The sequence below is a fragment of the Triturus cristatus genome, chromosome 7 (assembly GCF_964204655.1).
Source record: "Triturus cristatus chromosome 7, aTriCri1.1, whole genome shotgun sequence".
Lineage (NCBI taxonomy): Eukaryota > Metazoa > Chordata > Amphibia > Caudata > Salamandridae > Triturus > Triturus cristatus.
The window spans coordinates 18,975,037-18,989,272 of NC_140590.1; positions in this window are offsets into that span (position 1 = coordinate 18,975,037).

Here is a 14,236-nt window from a genome sequence, read left to right on the forward strand (position 1 = left end):
CAAAATGTTTGCATCAGTATGAGATTTCTCCATGGCCAACATGGCTACAGTTGCATGTTTTCGAGTGACATTAAAAATCTCAGCAGTGTCAACACCTGCAGATATATTTTCTCTAAACCCCACAAAAGAGATCCAGTGTGCAGTGATGCACATGTATGAATTAAACAAAAAGATCCACCCTTCTAGATATCAACAGAGTCTTGTTCAGCGGAGCCGCAGCGAGGTAATTTCCAGGGCGAGAAAGTGACCTTGAAGAATGTTTGACTACAAGTTCTCCTCCTGTGAAGAGGCTCATGGGGCACTAGATGGGTATCAAAGATTTCTGGTCCAAGAATCATATCTAGTAGGGTACAGTATCAAGTGTATGTTCAATGCGATATGCACAAGTATATACAAAGATTTTTGTGGTGGTTTTATTTACATATCTTCAACATTAAGAGTGGTTTAGGGATCTTCTTAGGCCTGGATGAGAAGCCAGGGGATGGCTTCGAAACATGTCGACTGAGGAAGGTACAGCACATTGTAGCACGTTACCTCCATTTCCCCATTTTAACGATACCAGCTAGAAGGGACATTAAAGTAGATTTTTTCCGCATAGCCAGGTATTTTTTAACCATTCTATTCACTTCACTATTCACATCTGACCCTTCCACCTCACTCCTAGATTACACATAGTGCTTACTACTCAGTGCTCCTGCGTCCTCGTTGGTCGCAGCATGCCCATCCTGCAGCGGGGTCAGGAAGAACCTGATGATGAAGCATGCCACCAAGGGTCCTTTTGGTGGGTGAGGGTTATTTTAACAAAGCTGTGTGCTCCCCCAGAAAATAGGAGTGACACGCATCTAGGCTATCAGAAGGGCACTCTGTTGATATCTACAAGGGTGGGTCTTTTTGTTTAATTCATGCTTATTTGAGGAGGGCGTATCTGCCTCGTCTACCTCTTCACTCCCTCCCTTTTTTTTCTTTTGTGATGCACATGTAATCAGTGGCTTGGCAACTGGTCCACATGTCTGTTGTCAGGTGGATAGTGTGAACAGCACCCTGCTGCAAAGCTTGTCCAAGCAATTCCAGCACATCGTGATGTAGTGCTGGAACAGCAACTTTGGCAAAATAGGACCAGCTGGGAACCTTCCATTTTGGGAGATGGCTGTCACAAATTCCAGAAAACCCGCCCCTTTCCCAAAAGAAAAAGGGAGAAGGTCCAGCACTAACATTCTAGCCAGCTTCACATTGTACAAACGTGCCGTTGGGTGGTTGAGTTCGTACTGCCCCTCCGGCCTAAACAAGCTGAGAATGGTAGGCTTGATCTTTTTCCTTTCTGGTGCCGCGAAGCGGATTTACCGCCCAGGGTTAATTCTAATGCAAAGCCAGGCTCTTCCTGGCTTTTTCCACTGCAGTCGACAGGAACCCCGCATCAAGCATGTTGAAATATTCAGTTCATGTAATATAGACGCACGGTGAAAACGGGAGAAAATGTGCTGGAATAGCATTGCGCAATGAAAATGGAGATCGGGTAGGTATTCCGGGTCAGACAGAAGTGATCTTTCGCCAGCTTTACAGCAAAACCCACGGCTGGGCACATGAGAGAAAACAGGTGGCAAAAACAATTAGGATTGAGGGAAGCGAGGAAGCAAAGCGAACAAGCTTTTGCGGCACTCGAGCTTGAGCTGTAAACAATGTAAGCTAAAACGCTGGTGCCGCGATTGCTTAAAATGTAACGAAATAGAATTTTTTATTTTCTATTTCTGTACTTTTTAAGCAATCGGGGCACCCGCGCTTTATTTTAGGATGTTGAGAGCTAAAGCTCGAGTGCCACCATGGTAACAGTAATAAAATAAAAAATAATGAATTGCTTGCATTCCAAGCCAGCCTGGGAGCAGACTTTGGGAAGACGAACTGGGAGAGTGATGGCTGCAATAAAATGTAATCAGCTATGGGTCTGAGCACCCACAGTGTGACACGAGGTAGAAAACATAGTAAAATAGTCCCCCAGGAGCAGATCAACAGAATAAAGCATATTTATATTATACCAAGTCCCTGCTCCTTGGAGGAAAAAGGAGGGACAAAAAGGCAGGACTGGCCCCTAGTAAGCAAGGATTTTTAAAGGACATTGAAACGAACAAATGAGAAGCAAGGAATGGCATTTGACCCACAGAGATATATGTATACAAAGTATACAAGAGGTCGTACACTTACGCTCGACCTAAAAAGGTCTAAACTTTTTGGTATAAAAACGTAAAGGGGATCAGAGATTGATCAGAGAGACCATCACTTAGCAGCCAATGCAGTGCTCCCGATGGCACTCTGACCCTCTCAAACACAGAGGGGCATATTTACAAGCAGGCAATAAAAAATTATCGACGCTTTTGCGGCCGAAAACGGCCGCAAAAGCGGCGATCATTTTTTATCGCCTGCTTGTAAATATGCCCCCTGGTTCTAAGTACATAATGTAACTCCAGTGGGGTGTTTATTAAATTCTGTGTAGCCTCTGTGCTTGACTAAATTCCTGAAATCGGAGCTCTACTCATCATCTTTAGGTGGTGCGGTCGTAGTCAATTAAGTCTGTCTTAAGTCTGTCCTAAGTTTGTCTTAAATTTGTCTTAAGACTGTCTTAAGTCTGTCTTAAATCTGTTTTAAGACAAAATCCTAACTTTACTTCTACTAAATGCCTTCTGTGAATAAAAAAATTATTAAGTTTAGGATTTTGTCTTAAGTTAGTTCTGTGAATCGGGCCCAATGCGTTTCACCACTGGCAGACAATGTAGTCTGCTGATAGCGTTAGTAGTAAATACAATTTATTACCTAATCCAGATGTGTTTAAATTAGCACAACCAGGCCTCAGTCAATGACCAGCCCACAGCCAGCTCGCATTGACATTCATTTAGAAGAAACGTGGGATTTCATTCTACAAGAACAATCATTTCTATGATGTTTGTGTGTGTTTTTTCACTTTGGAAAAATAAACAAGATAGAAGCACTCTTCAGGTGTCTGTTTACTGATAAATTATAAATATGAAACAATAAAGTGGAATGTTATGCTGCACCCAGAGATATATGAGTCGACAAATTTTTGGTTTTGTAAAAATATATATATATTTTTTAATTGTCCTATATTGCTTAAAATGCATCAAAAGAACATGGGGCACCTTTCCACTTCATTGTTTCAAATGTGGATCTGCTTGCAGCGAAATCACACAACTGCTGGTACTGGATATGAAGCGCACCCGGCTTTTATTGATTGGGACTGTGTGTGAAGTGCGGTTATTAGGGTCTGCTGTTGGTGTTTGGCTTTTTGCAAACATTCTAAATGTAATAATAGCCACTTCCATAGAATAAAACTCAGGTAGCAATCGTGTATGAAGGCAGTTTATAAATTGTGAGGGTGTCCGCCATACCTACATGATCCTGAAATATGCACTCCTCCCTCTTCCAAGTAATGCAGGACATTCACAATTCAATAGTATACCATATACAAAAATCCCATACATTTTTTTTAACCGCTGTCATTTGGTTTTGCACAGCTTTCCCTGGCTGTTTTGTTGCTTTGAAATATTCAGGGTTTGGGAGTGCTATGGAGGGAAATCAATTCACAGTTTCACAAAATTAATCTAATCTGATATAAAAGAAGGGGGTTGTTTATTTCATTCAGCAGGAACGGGTCACTGACCCAGTATGGACAGTGAGCCATACTATAGTGACGCAGATGATAATCAATGAGTGAATCTATTTAGATGAATTATTGCCAAAGTGATGAACCTGGTCATTCATTGTTACAGTCAAGGATCTGCTTCTATGGTTACGCCCACTTTTTGTTGATGTTTCACTGTTTTTGACTAGTCGGACTGGGATCCTGCTAATCGGGACCCCAGTCTATTGACTTTCTCCCTAAAATGTTATGTCATGTACTTAGGTACACTCCAGATTGGATACTGGGGTACCCTTGTCAGTCCCAAGTATATGGTACGGTGAACAACCTTTACAACGCAACTTTTACACCGCACTACCATTACAACGAAACTATTACAACGCGAAATCTGTTACAACGCATGCCATTACAACGCATGCCATTACAACGAAATGCACTAGATGGCGTGCTAACATTAGAAATAGTGTAGTTTTACTATCCAAACACCTTCCCTACTGCAACGTGGACTGGAGTTAGAATAGTAAATTATACATTTCTAATGTCAGCACTCCATCTAGTGTACGTCGTTGTAAAAGCATGCGTTGTAAAGGCTGGTGTTGTAACAGATCTTGCGGTGTAAAAAATGCGTTGTAACGGCATGCGGTGTAAAAGCATGAGTTGTAACGTCATACATCCATATGGTACCCATGTACCTAGGGCATAGGTACCTCGGAGGCCTCCCATGGGCTGAAGCATATGTTATGCCACCCATGAGAGACCATGCAAAATGGAACTACAGTCCTGCCATTGCAGCCTGTGTAAGTTGGTGCCTGCACCACTTATTTAAGATATAGGTTTACTATATCTAAGGGTCACTACACTTAAAACCTATAAGTCACCCCTGTAGCAGGCCTTGACAATCCTGAAGACAGGCTACTTGGTTCTAAGTGAGAGGGTGCCACTGCATGAGCAGGACACCCCTGCAGCCTACGGAGTCCATTCTCCCGGGTTGTTGTGACACATTTCTGCCTTCCTGCTGCAGAGCCAAGCTTGAGCAGGGAAAGTCAGAACAATAGGCATCCTGTCAAAGGGTGGTGTGACCACCTCCTTGACAGAATTTAGTGTATTAGACCTGGGTGGGTGCGCTTGCCAGCAAACTAACGTCTGCATGAGGGGCCCATTTGGTGACCCTGTGCATAGTCCAGTTTAAACAACTCCTGGGAGTCGTTGGCTCCTGCCCTGGTACAAAACTGGACTTAGGGAATGGGAGTAACCTCCCCCACTGTCCAGACCCTCCCCTGGGAGGGTCCCCTGAATCTGTCCAACCCTCTCCTGTGGGTACAAAAGGGCTTACCTGGCTGTAGGACCCTAGATTCGATGTGGACAAGATTCTGAACCAGAAACCACTGAACTTAAACCGTCTGGACACTCAGGACTTTGCTGGACTTCGGTTGTGCCCAACTTTGTCTCCCTCTCAGTCTGTGCCCGTGCACCATACAGGCTTCATGTAGGACCTGTGGAGCATCAAGGACAACTGAAGATATCTCCCTTGGAGTGAAGGAGTCACTCCCCTGCAACCGCAGGCACCACATCTCAACTGACCAGTCTGTTGCTCCTGAGCTCCTACCAACTCCAAAGGCTCCAGCAACACATCTGGTGGGTTTCCAAGTCCTCCAGGTCCATGCTGCCCTCTTACCATGTTTGAGGTCAGAATCCCTAGTGGGGCCTGCAATACCCATAACCCTGTACACCGCGTACTTTTGCATATGCTTGTTGGCGTTCCCAAAACATGTGCACTTCGATCCGAGTAGCTACAGCATCTGGCACCATTTCCACCAAAGAATTTTGGCCTCCTCACATCGAGTGCTAAATGGGCTGTTGCTTTGTAAAACTACTCGCGGTCCCCTCGCAACTCATGGACCTCCGGCCTGTGGGTCCTCTTGGGGGTCAACACTGTTTTTCTTGGACTCAACTGGTTGCTCCAGGCTTGCGCCGACTCCCCTGTGTTTGTTGAGTCTTCTGGACCTTGCTGGTCCGAACCATAACCTTTCTTGACCATCTGTGTGGGTTGCAACTGCCAAGGCTTGTTGGTGCTCCAGTCGGACACTGACCCCTTCAGCACATGCCATCATTTGCGGGACAGCTGGTATCCGGCTCCTGGTTGTCCTCAACATCTCCTGGTCCCGGTGGCTGCAGAGTCAAGAACCACCTCAACACACCTGAAGCACCCGACATCGGAAGGCATTCATCTATCGAGCCCCTGGTCACTTCTTAGTGACCCAGACTCTGTCCCCTCTGCTCCCAGATACTCTTCATCCAGAATCCACCTTTGGATTCCAACGGACACTTTTCTTCTTCCCAGCAGTGGCTCTTCTTCGAAGTCCTCCATAGAGATCAACTGCGGTTTCCGGCGCCACTTCAGATCTATGGGCCCGGCTTCCCTGGGACAGGTACTCTGGTACTATTGTATGCACGGATGGGGTTGCTCTCCAACCTCCTAACTTCCACTGGGTTTCTTCGAAATCCACTTAGAAGGGTCCTTAAACTCTAAAACTGCAACAGCGACTCTCCCATAGAATTGTACGGTGAACGGGGTCGTGTTCCCACACTGCACCCGTCCTCCATGGGGTCCCTACTTACTAACCTTGGGTGGTTCCTTGGGGTCCCTGTGATTCTACATCCTCTAGACACTGTCTTGATTCGAGTCGTGGTTCTTATACCACTTTTTTAGTATATGGTTTGGTCTCCCCTGGAGCCCACTGTGTATCAGTGCTATTTACGATTGTTTCTGTGCTACAATATTGTGTGCTTTATGAGTACCTTTGTGTGGAAGATACTGTGTTGTACTTAGAGTGTGTTATAACAACAAATACATATTTTTATAACTACTGTGTGATTCTCCTTTCATTTGACCAATACTATAAAGTTGCATTCTGGTCAAACAAGCTGCTTAACATTCCTTCAAGGCTAAGCCTGAAGGCTACTCTCCACAGCTACTACTTGGATAGCTTTCTAAGGCTATCTTTGACCTCTTAAATCACCGTAAGGGTTATTTGGACTGGTGCAAGGTGCCCACTTTAATTAGTGGCTAGCATGTACCAGCCCAATTTCTCACATTCAGTAAAACAGGTTAAGAGAGAAACACAGTCTATGGTGAATTATGTTTATAGAGGCATGATCAAAGGATTCTAAAAACTCAAAATGTTAATCCTTGTTGACTCTCTAATTAAAGCGTTAGCGCAGAAGGCTAACAAGCCAAAATCAACTGATGCGAGAGGCTTAACATAAGGTCTACCTCCAGAGTAGGCAAACAGCCAGAATCAAAGAATATATCAGCAAGAGTATTGACATAGAGTGTGCCTCCATAGAAAGTCAGAGAACGTTTAATTATAAATCAAATGACAGATTAGCACAGATTCTTCACAATGTAAAAGGGCAAAGAAGTGTAATGCATAAATCAAAAATGGACTGCCATAGAATCTGCTCAGTTTAAAATGCAGAGAAAGTCTCAACACAAATCAAAAGACAGATTTTCATAGAGTCTGCTTTCTAAGCAAGTGTAAAAAGCTCTGCCACATGTCAAAATATAGCAAATTTTTATAGGATTTCTGACAGAAAAGTCATATACTCGACATGGTGTGAAATGACATAATAGTGCTGGATTACTAAAGATGTGTGTAAAAGCACCAAACACTATAAGAATTCACATGATACTTGAAATAAGAAAGAAATAGGAACATCTACCTTACAGCATATTTATAAACAAAGTATGAATAAAAAAACAACAAAAGATGACAATGTATGTAACAGCACAAATTCAATAACACGTTTAAGCAATGAATGTCCTTTGTAACAATTGCGAGCAAAAGGCAGTGAAATAGGTACAGAGACGTGAGGAAGGGACATCACTCATTGCACATCTGTTTCAGAAGACTTGAGCCCTCAATGATATTCATGACCCTCTCACTTGCACAACTCATAATCTAGATCTTGTTCAAAATGTGAAATTGAACTCTCTCTTTAGCATTATAGATGTTGTTGTCGGCAGCTGACCTTCCTTATCCCAATCTTGGATGTGGATGAGGTTGCCAATACAACATTTAATAAGACCCCACACTTGATCCTATATAGTTCTTTTCAAGGACTATCTGGTCCAATACCAAGACCTCTGATCTGCGTCCTCCTAGACCAGCTGCATCTCTCCTTGACTAGCTCTCTATCAAGGTGGTTTCTTCACTCTTCTAACTCCTTTTGGTGGACAATGTTAGCATGTGGATGGCAGAGTTCACATTCCAACTCTGCTGCATGCTTTAGTTTAATCTCTGCACTAGAGATTTAATGGTGCTTCCACCCTGCCTGCTCATGCCCTGAGTCCTAGTTTATTTCTGGTTCTATTTAAGGTTCTACTTATTGAACTAATTAAACCCTTCACAGTTCCTAGGTCAGAACTCTTCGTTAGGCACTTCGTGGAACATGTGGTCATGGACGTGTCATCATCAACCTTTCGATCTTGGAAAAAATATCATCAACTCTCTTAAGAATCCACATACAGATGTGTAAGACAAGAAGGATCACACCTCTGGCTGTACCGAAGTACATAGTTACTTCATGACAGTTTCAGAAGAACATTCAACGGCTTGGTGAAATACTTTCACAAGCCCAGTTGCTGCAGGAATGCTCCTTGGTTCAACCTCAAGGGGTCTAAGATGAATATCAGGTCATGGGGTTTGGGGAGACCCCAAGAATAATAAAACAAGAAAACAAAGATGGCGGACAAGAAGAAACTCAAGAAACAATAAGGTGGAAAAATAGAAAGAAGGTTGTAAAACAAGACAGAGAGAAGAACTGTGGGATATGCCCAAGCTCGATAATGAAGGTGGGGAACAGGAAAATGGAAATCAAAGAAGGAATAGCAAGTGGGGGAACTGAAAATACCAGAAAGGATATTGTTGTTATAATAAAACGAGAAACAGAAACTTGAGAAAATGTAAAATTGCAACTGGATGGTTGTGAATTTTGAAGTTTAGTCAACACAGAAAGGATGGCAGGAATAAGGAGGGAGAGTTGCACGATTAAAGAATAGAAAGGTGGAGGATTAAAAATGCATGCATAAGGGATGGTGAGGTACACAACGGGTTACTTACCAGAGGTCTACATTACTCATTCTCATCACCTTTCTAATGTCCTTACTCAAAAGGTAAACCCTCCCTCTGAGAAAAGAAACTCCAGTGGAAAGCTGGGAACACATGCTGCATCCATCCTCATTGGGTGGCATTCTCCTGAACTTATGAAAGCTGCACAGGAGAGGGTGAGTGAACACGCTGTAAGGACTGGGAGAGGAAGAGTCAGACTAAGAGTAGTGAAGATCACAATAAGTAATCAGAACAGACCTCTATTTCTGTCAACTTACTCAGGATAATGACTACAACAGCCAGAATGGCAATTAGAGAAATTAAACTAAATCAGAGCCACAGACTTCACCAAAATGTGACCAAGAGAGAGGCAGGTACCTATGAAACAATGCTCATGCAGAAGTCTGACCCCAGGGGGCAAGAAGAAAGACCACCTCTTAGCCCTAATTATGAGGCAAGGAGAAACACATGGAAGGGTCACCAGAAATGGCATGACCAATGCGGAGCCAGCCAGCCCAATCTCAAGGACATCCAGGCTGCATGAAGAGTGCTGATATGTGGGCATGGCAGTGGAAGGAACCACCTAGGTGTAGAGGGTGAGAACTATGAGCATCTGAAAACCAAAGAGGAGCAGGCACACCACAATCATGAGAGTATACTCAAGCAGATCAGTGCAAACAGTCACACGTGCCAATCAAGGGAGTCCAGACCCCAAGAACTAGACAACGGTGTCATGTCATGAGATCAATAGTGAAGGAAAGTAGGATCTGCTTTTATGGTTGCCCCCACTTTTTTCTTGATGTAATGCTGTTTATGACTAGTCTGGCTAGGATCTTGCTAATCAGGACCCCAGTCTCTCTGCTTTCTCCCCTAAATTGTTATGGTAAGTACTTAGGTACATCCCAGATTGGATACTGGGTTACCATTATAAGTCCCTAGTTTATGGTACTAAGGTACCCAGTATAGGTACTCCAGAGGTCTCCCATAGGCTGAATTGTGTATTATGCCATATATGGGAGACCATTCAAACTATATCTACAGACCTGGCATTACAGCCTTTTTCGGCTGGTGCTAGCACCACTTACAAAAGATATAGGTTTCCCTATATCTAATGTCACTACACTTAAAACCTATAAGTCAACCCTACAGCAGCCCTTTTCAATCCTGAAGGCAGGGTGATTGGTTCTAAGTGTGAGGGTGATCCTGCATGAGCAGAGCACCCCTACAGCCTTCGTAGTCACTTCTCCAAAGTTGTAAGTGAGACAGCCATATAACATATAGAGGGGCTCTGCGTCATTACACGATGACCATCTCGAAGCTGGCTGTAACGAACCCTGTCGTGTTTGATATCAAACATGTTGGAATCGTACCCTTACACTGTAAACCTGGGGGTAAACGGTGTGGGAGGAATGTTTCCAAGCACTGTAAAGTCCCTCCGTTAGGCCCTCAGTGCTCCTGGTACCAGTCTTCTAGACTCGGACAGCACAGCATGGCTGCTGCTGACCAAAGGCACGATTCTGCCCTCCTGCTGCTGAGCCAAGCTCGAGAAGGGGAAGTCAGAAAAATAGGCATCCTGTCACAGGGAGGTGTGACCACCTCTCAGACAGGATTTAGTGCATTGGGGCAGGGTGGGAGCCACATAGTCAGTGAACAGGGCACATTTGGTGCCCTCCATGCATAGCCCAGCTCAAACCAGTTCAGGGGGCTGTTGACTCCCATCTGGAATGAAATTGGACAAAGGACAGGGGAGCATCCTCCCCCTTGTCCAGCCCCTCCTTATGGCCATTAGGGTCATTGTCGACATTGCTAAGTTAGCATAAGCTCTGCTGCCATGATGCTGCTTTTGCTCACGTTACTACAGGACTTTATTTTGCAAGACTGTGTTTGTTCCTTTCACATGAGAACCGTCTGCTTTCTGCATTCTCTGCCTGTTCCTGGAGTTTAGTCGGAAGACGATCTGCAAGGTCTATAAACAAATGCCCCTTGTTAATCTGCTCTGGTCAGTCCCTAGCACCTAGACAAAACACGCTAACACAGCTGCTGCTGCTGAAGACTCGCGCTTTGATATTGCGGGGATGCATGTTGTTCTAAAACACACTTGGAGAGGGACCTTTCCAGGACGAAGAGCCTGTTCCTATGATGTAGAAATACCATCTCGGCACCAAGGTATGGGGTCTGCTGACAAAGCCCAGAGATCTTCCTTTATATAATAAAAACTCTACTAGCCAAGGGAAGGGTGGTCGGGCCTGATAGTCCTTTATCCACTGTCTGTATACAATGACATCCCCCTTTATAATCTATGGAATTGCAACCATGCTAACTGTTTTAGGTTTATGCGTTTTCCTGCTGGTAGTGGCTTGTATAAAGCATTATAGAGCACTATAGTTAAAATAAACATTTTGAACTATAATGTCAATGCCTATTGTGGAAAAGTACGAGTGAGTGAGCGAAAAACTGTATCTTGCTACCGCCATTCCTGAGAGACTCAAGAGTGTTGTGTTCTGGGTTGTTTCGTCATTTGTAGCTTCATGATTATGTAGGAGAATGAATAAGACACTATAACCAGTCGGTTTTGGGATTTTTGGCACTCAGGTGGTAGGAAGGTTCATCCCCTATACACCAAGATCCTGTTTTCCTGCGCATAGTTTTGTGTATGTGCAGAATGTATCATCCCAAACCTTTCCCTAGGGTAATTAAGGGCTTAACTGTGGGTGGGTCCCTAGATTCGTCGTGGGACACAATACAATTTAGCCACCACTTCAACTTTGACCATCTGGGCACTCTGGACTTCCCTCTGGGCATCAAGGCTGCAACCGGTAAGACTCCTGCTGCTCCTGATCTCTTTGCCCTGCTCGTCTGCTGCAACGTCCATGCCTGTGCTCCATACAGGAAACCGTCCAGGGCCCGTGGACATCCAAGACACCTGAAGGAATCTCCCCTGAAGTGAAGGAGTCACTTCCCTGCATCTGCATCACCACCACCAAGCTGACTGGTCTGCTGATCCTGGGTTCCTAAGGACTCCGAAAGGCTCAGCAACACAGGTGGTAGTTCTTCACATCCCGCTAGGCCTGCCCTGACCTCTCACCAAGTTTGAGGGCAGTATCCCACGTTGGCGCTGCAGAAACCAAACCCCTGTGCACCGTATCAACTTACCGTTACAACGGCTTGTTTGCTTTCTTACATCAAGATCTTCAGGCTCCAAGTAGATCCAACCTCACGCATTGCCAGTGACCAGAATCTTCAACCACAGCGCATTGCTTGCATCATGGGCCTGCATCTTTGGTAGCTGATCAAGGTCCTCTTGCGACTCCAGTGCCTCTGACCTGTGGGTCCTGTCGAGGGTCGCATATCAATTCTTTTGGACTCCTCTGATTGCTTGGTGCCTGCCCTGACACCCCTGCTTGTGGTGAGTTTCCTTGACTGTACTGGTCCTGACACTGCACCTTCTTTATACTCCTTTGCTGGTTGCAGGTGACAAGGCTTGTTGGTGCTACTGCCGGACACCAATCCCTCAACTCTTGGCATCCGACGTGGGACAGCTCGTGTACAGCTCCTGGTCTTCAAAACATCGTCTGGTCCACACAGCTGCAGTTTCAAGGTCACCGTCAGCTTTCCTGCTACACCCGACATTGGTGGTCATTCGTTTTCCCGTGCCTCCTGGTCACTCTTGTGTGGCATTGGCTCTGTCCACTCTGCTTGCAGGTTCTTCACATCTTGAATCCACCTTTGGGTTTGGACCCTTTCACCTTCTCCAGCAGCAGCATCTTTGTGAAGTCTCCCATTGAGTTCGGCGACAGTTTCCAACTCCACTTCACACCTATGCACCCGGCTTCCCTGGTGCAGGAATCCTGGTTCCTAAGATATCCACAAGTGGGTGGCTCTCCAACCTCTTGCCTTCCACGGGGTTTCTTCAGGGTCCACTGGGAAGGTTCCTCTGCAACCACAAATTACATATTGATTTGTAAGGACAACACTGTTGTGTTCCCACACTGCACACGACCTCCGTGGAGCTCCTAGATACTAACCTTGGGTGGTTCCTTGGGTTCCTGACACTTCTACGTCCTCTGACTATTGTCTTGACTCAAGTCATGTTTCGCATACCACTATTTTAGTATATGGTTTGGTCTCCCCCTGGGGACCACTGTGTATTTTTTGTTACTTACCTGTTTCTATTGCAAAGTATTGTGTGCATTGTGTATATCTCCGACTATGAGATATGTATACGTGTTAGTAAGTGTCTTATAATAAATACATATTTTTTTAAATACACTGTGTGGTTCTTTTTCACTTAATCTGTACCTATAAGATTATGTTCTGGCTAAAGAAGCTACTTTACACTCCTGGACTAAGCCTGAAAGTTGCTCTCCACAGATACCACTTAGAGAGCTTTCTAAGGTTGTCTAAGGCCTCATAAAATCACCATAATTGTTGTCTGGATCAATGCAAGGTGTCCACTTACATAAGTGTACATCATATACTGAGCAAGCCTCTCACATTGGTGTGCAGGGGTTGGGATTTAAGCCTGCATTGTTTTACCAGATAATCTTGGTGTGGATTAATTGAAAAACCATCACTAATACTAGGCGTATATAATACAAGCTTAGAATAGTAAGTTCTACTGAGCCTAGGGTTGGGTAGTTAAGGGTCCAGCACAACCCTTTCTCCAACATCAGAGAGTTTAGTTTCCACTAGGTTAGGTAAGTGCAACACCTCACTACACCTAGTATGTCTTCTAAAGGAGGTGCCAGTATCTATCTGCCTTCTAGATACTGTGACCTCACGTTCCAGGAACTGAGGGTCCTGTGTTCCTCTAGGAGCTTAAGACAGAGGAGAAAGGCCCTAATTCTGAACACCTCCTAAATGTGTTACTGTTGGGTGAGCTACAGAAAGCTAGTGGGTCAGATGAACAGGACAGAGTGGGTGGGACAGGGACAGAAGATGGGTCAGGAGGGAACCCCCTTGTTGACCTTAATTCTGACCCTGACCAGGAGGAGTCTCATGACTCCCACCTAGAGAACTCAGATCCCCAGAGGATAGTGCAGAGGGTGCCCCCAGAAATGGGTCTCCCTTTGTTTCTCCTGGAAGGGTTCAGCGGTCTAGGCTTCAGGACATTCTATTGGGCCTCTATATCTAGTGAGAGAGATAACTCTTTTGACAGGGAGTACCAACTGCTTGAACTTGAGTAAGCAAGACTTAGGCTCAGGAAAGAACAGTTGGCCCTTGACAAAGAGTCCCTTGAAGTCCAGAAAGCTAGGAATAAAATGGGACTGGAGTCCCATGGTGGCAGCAACAGTCTCCATAGGGTTAGAGGAACTTCTTTTGACCATAGAAACTGAATATGATAGCCCCTCTTACCAGGAGGGGGATAATATCCATAAATGGATCACTGCTTTTGAGAGGGTCTGTAACGTTCAGAGGGTCTCTCAGGAGCAGTGGGAAGCTATTGTGTGGCTCTCCTTTGCTAACAAAGGTAGAGATA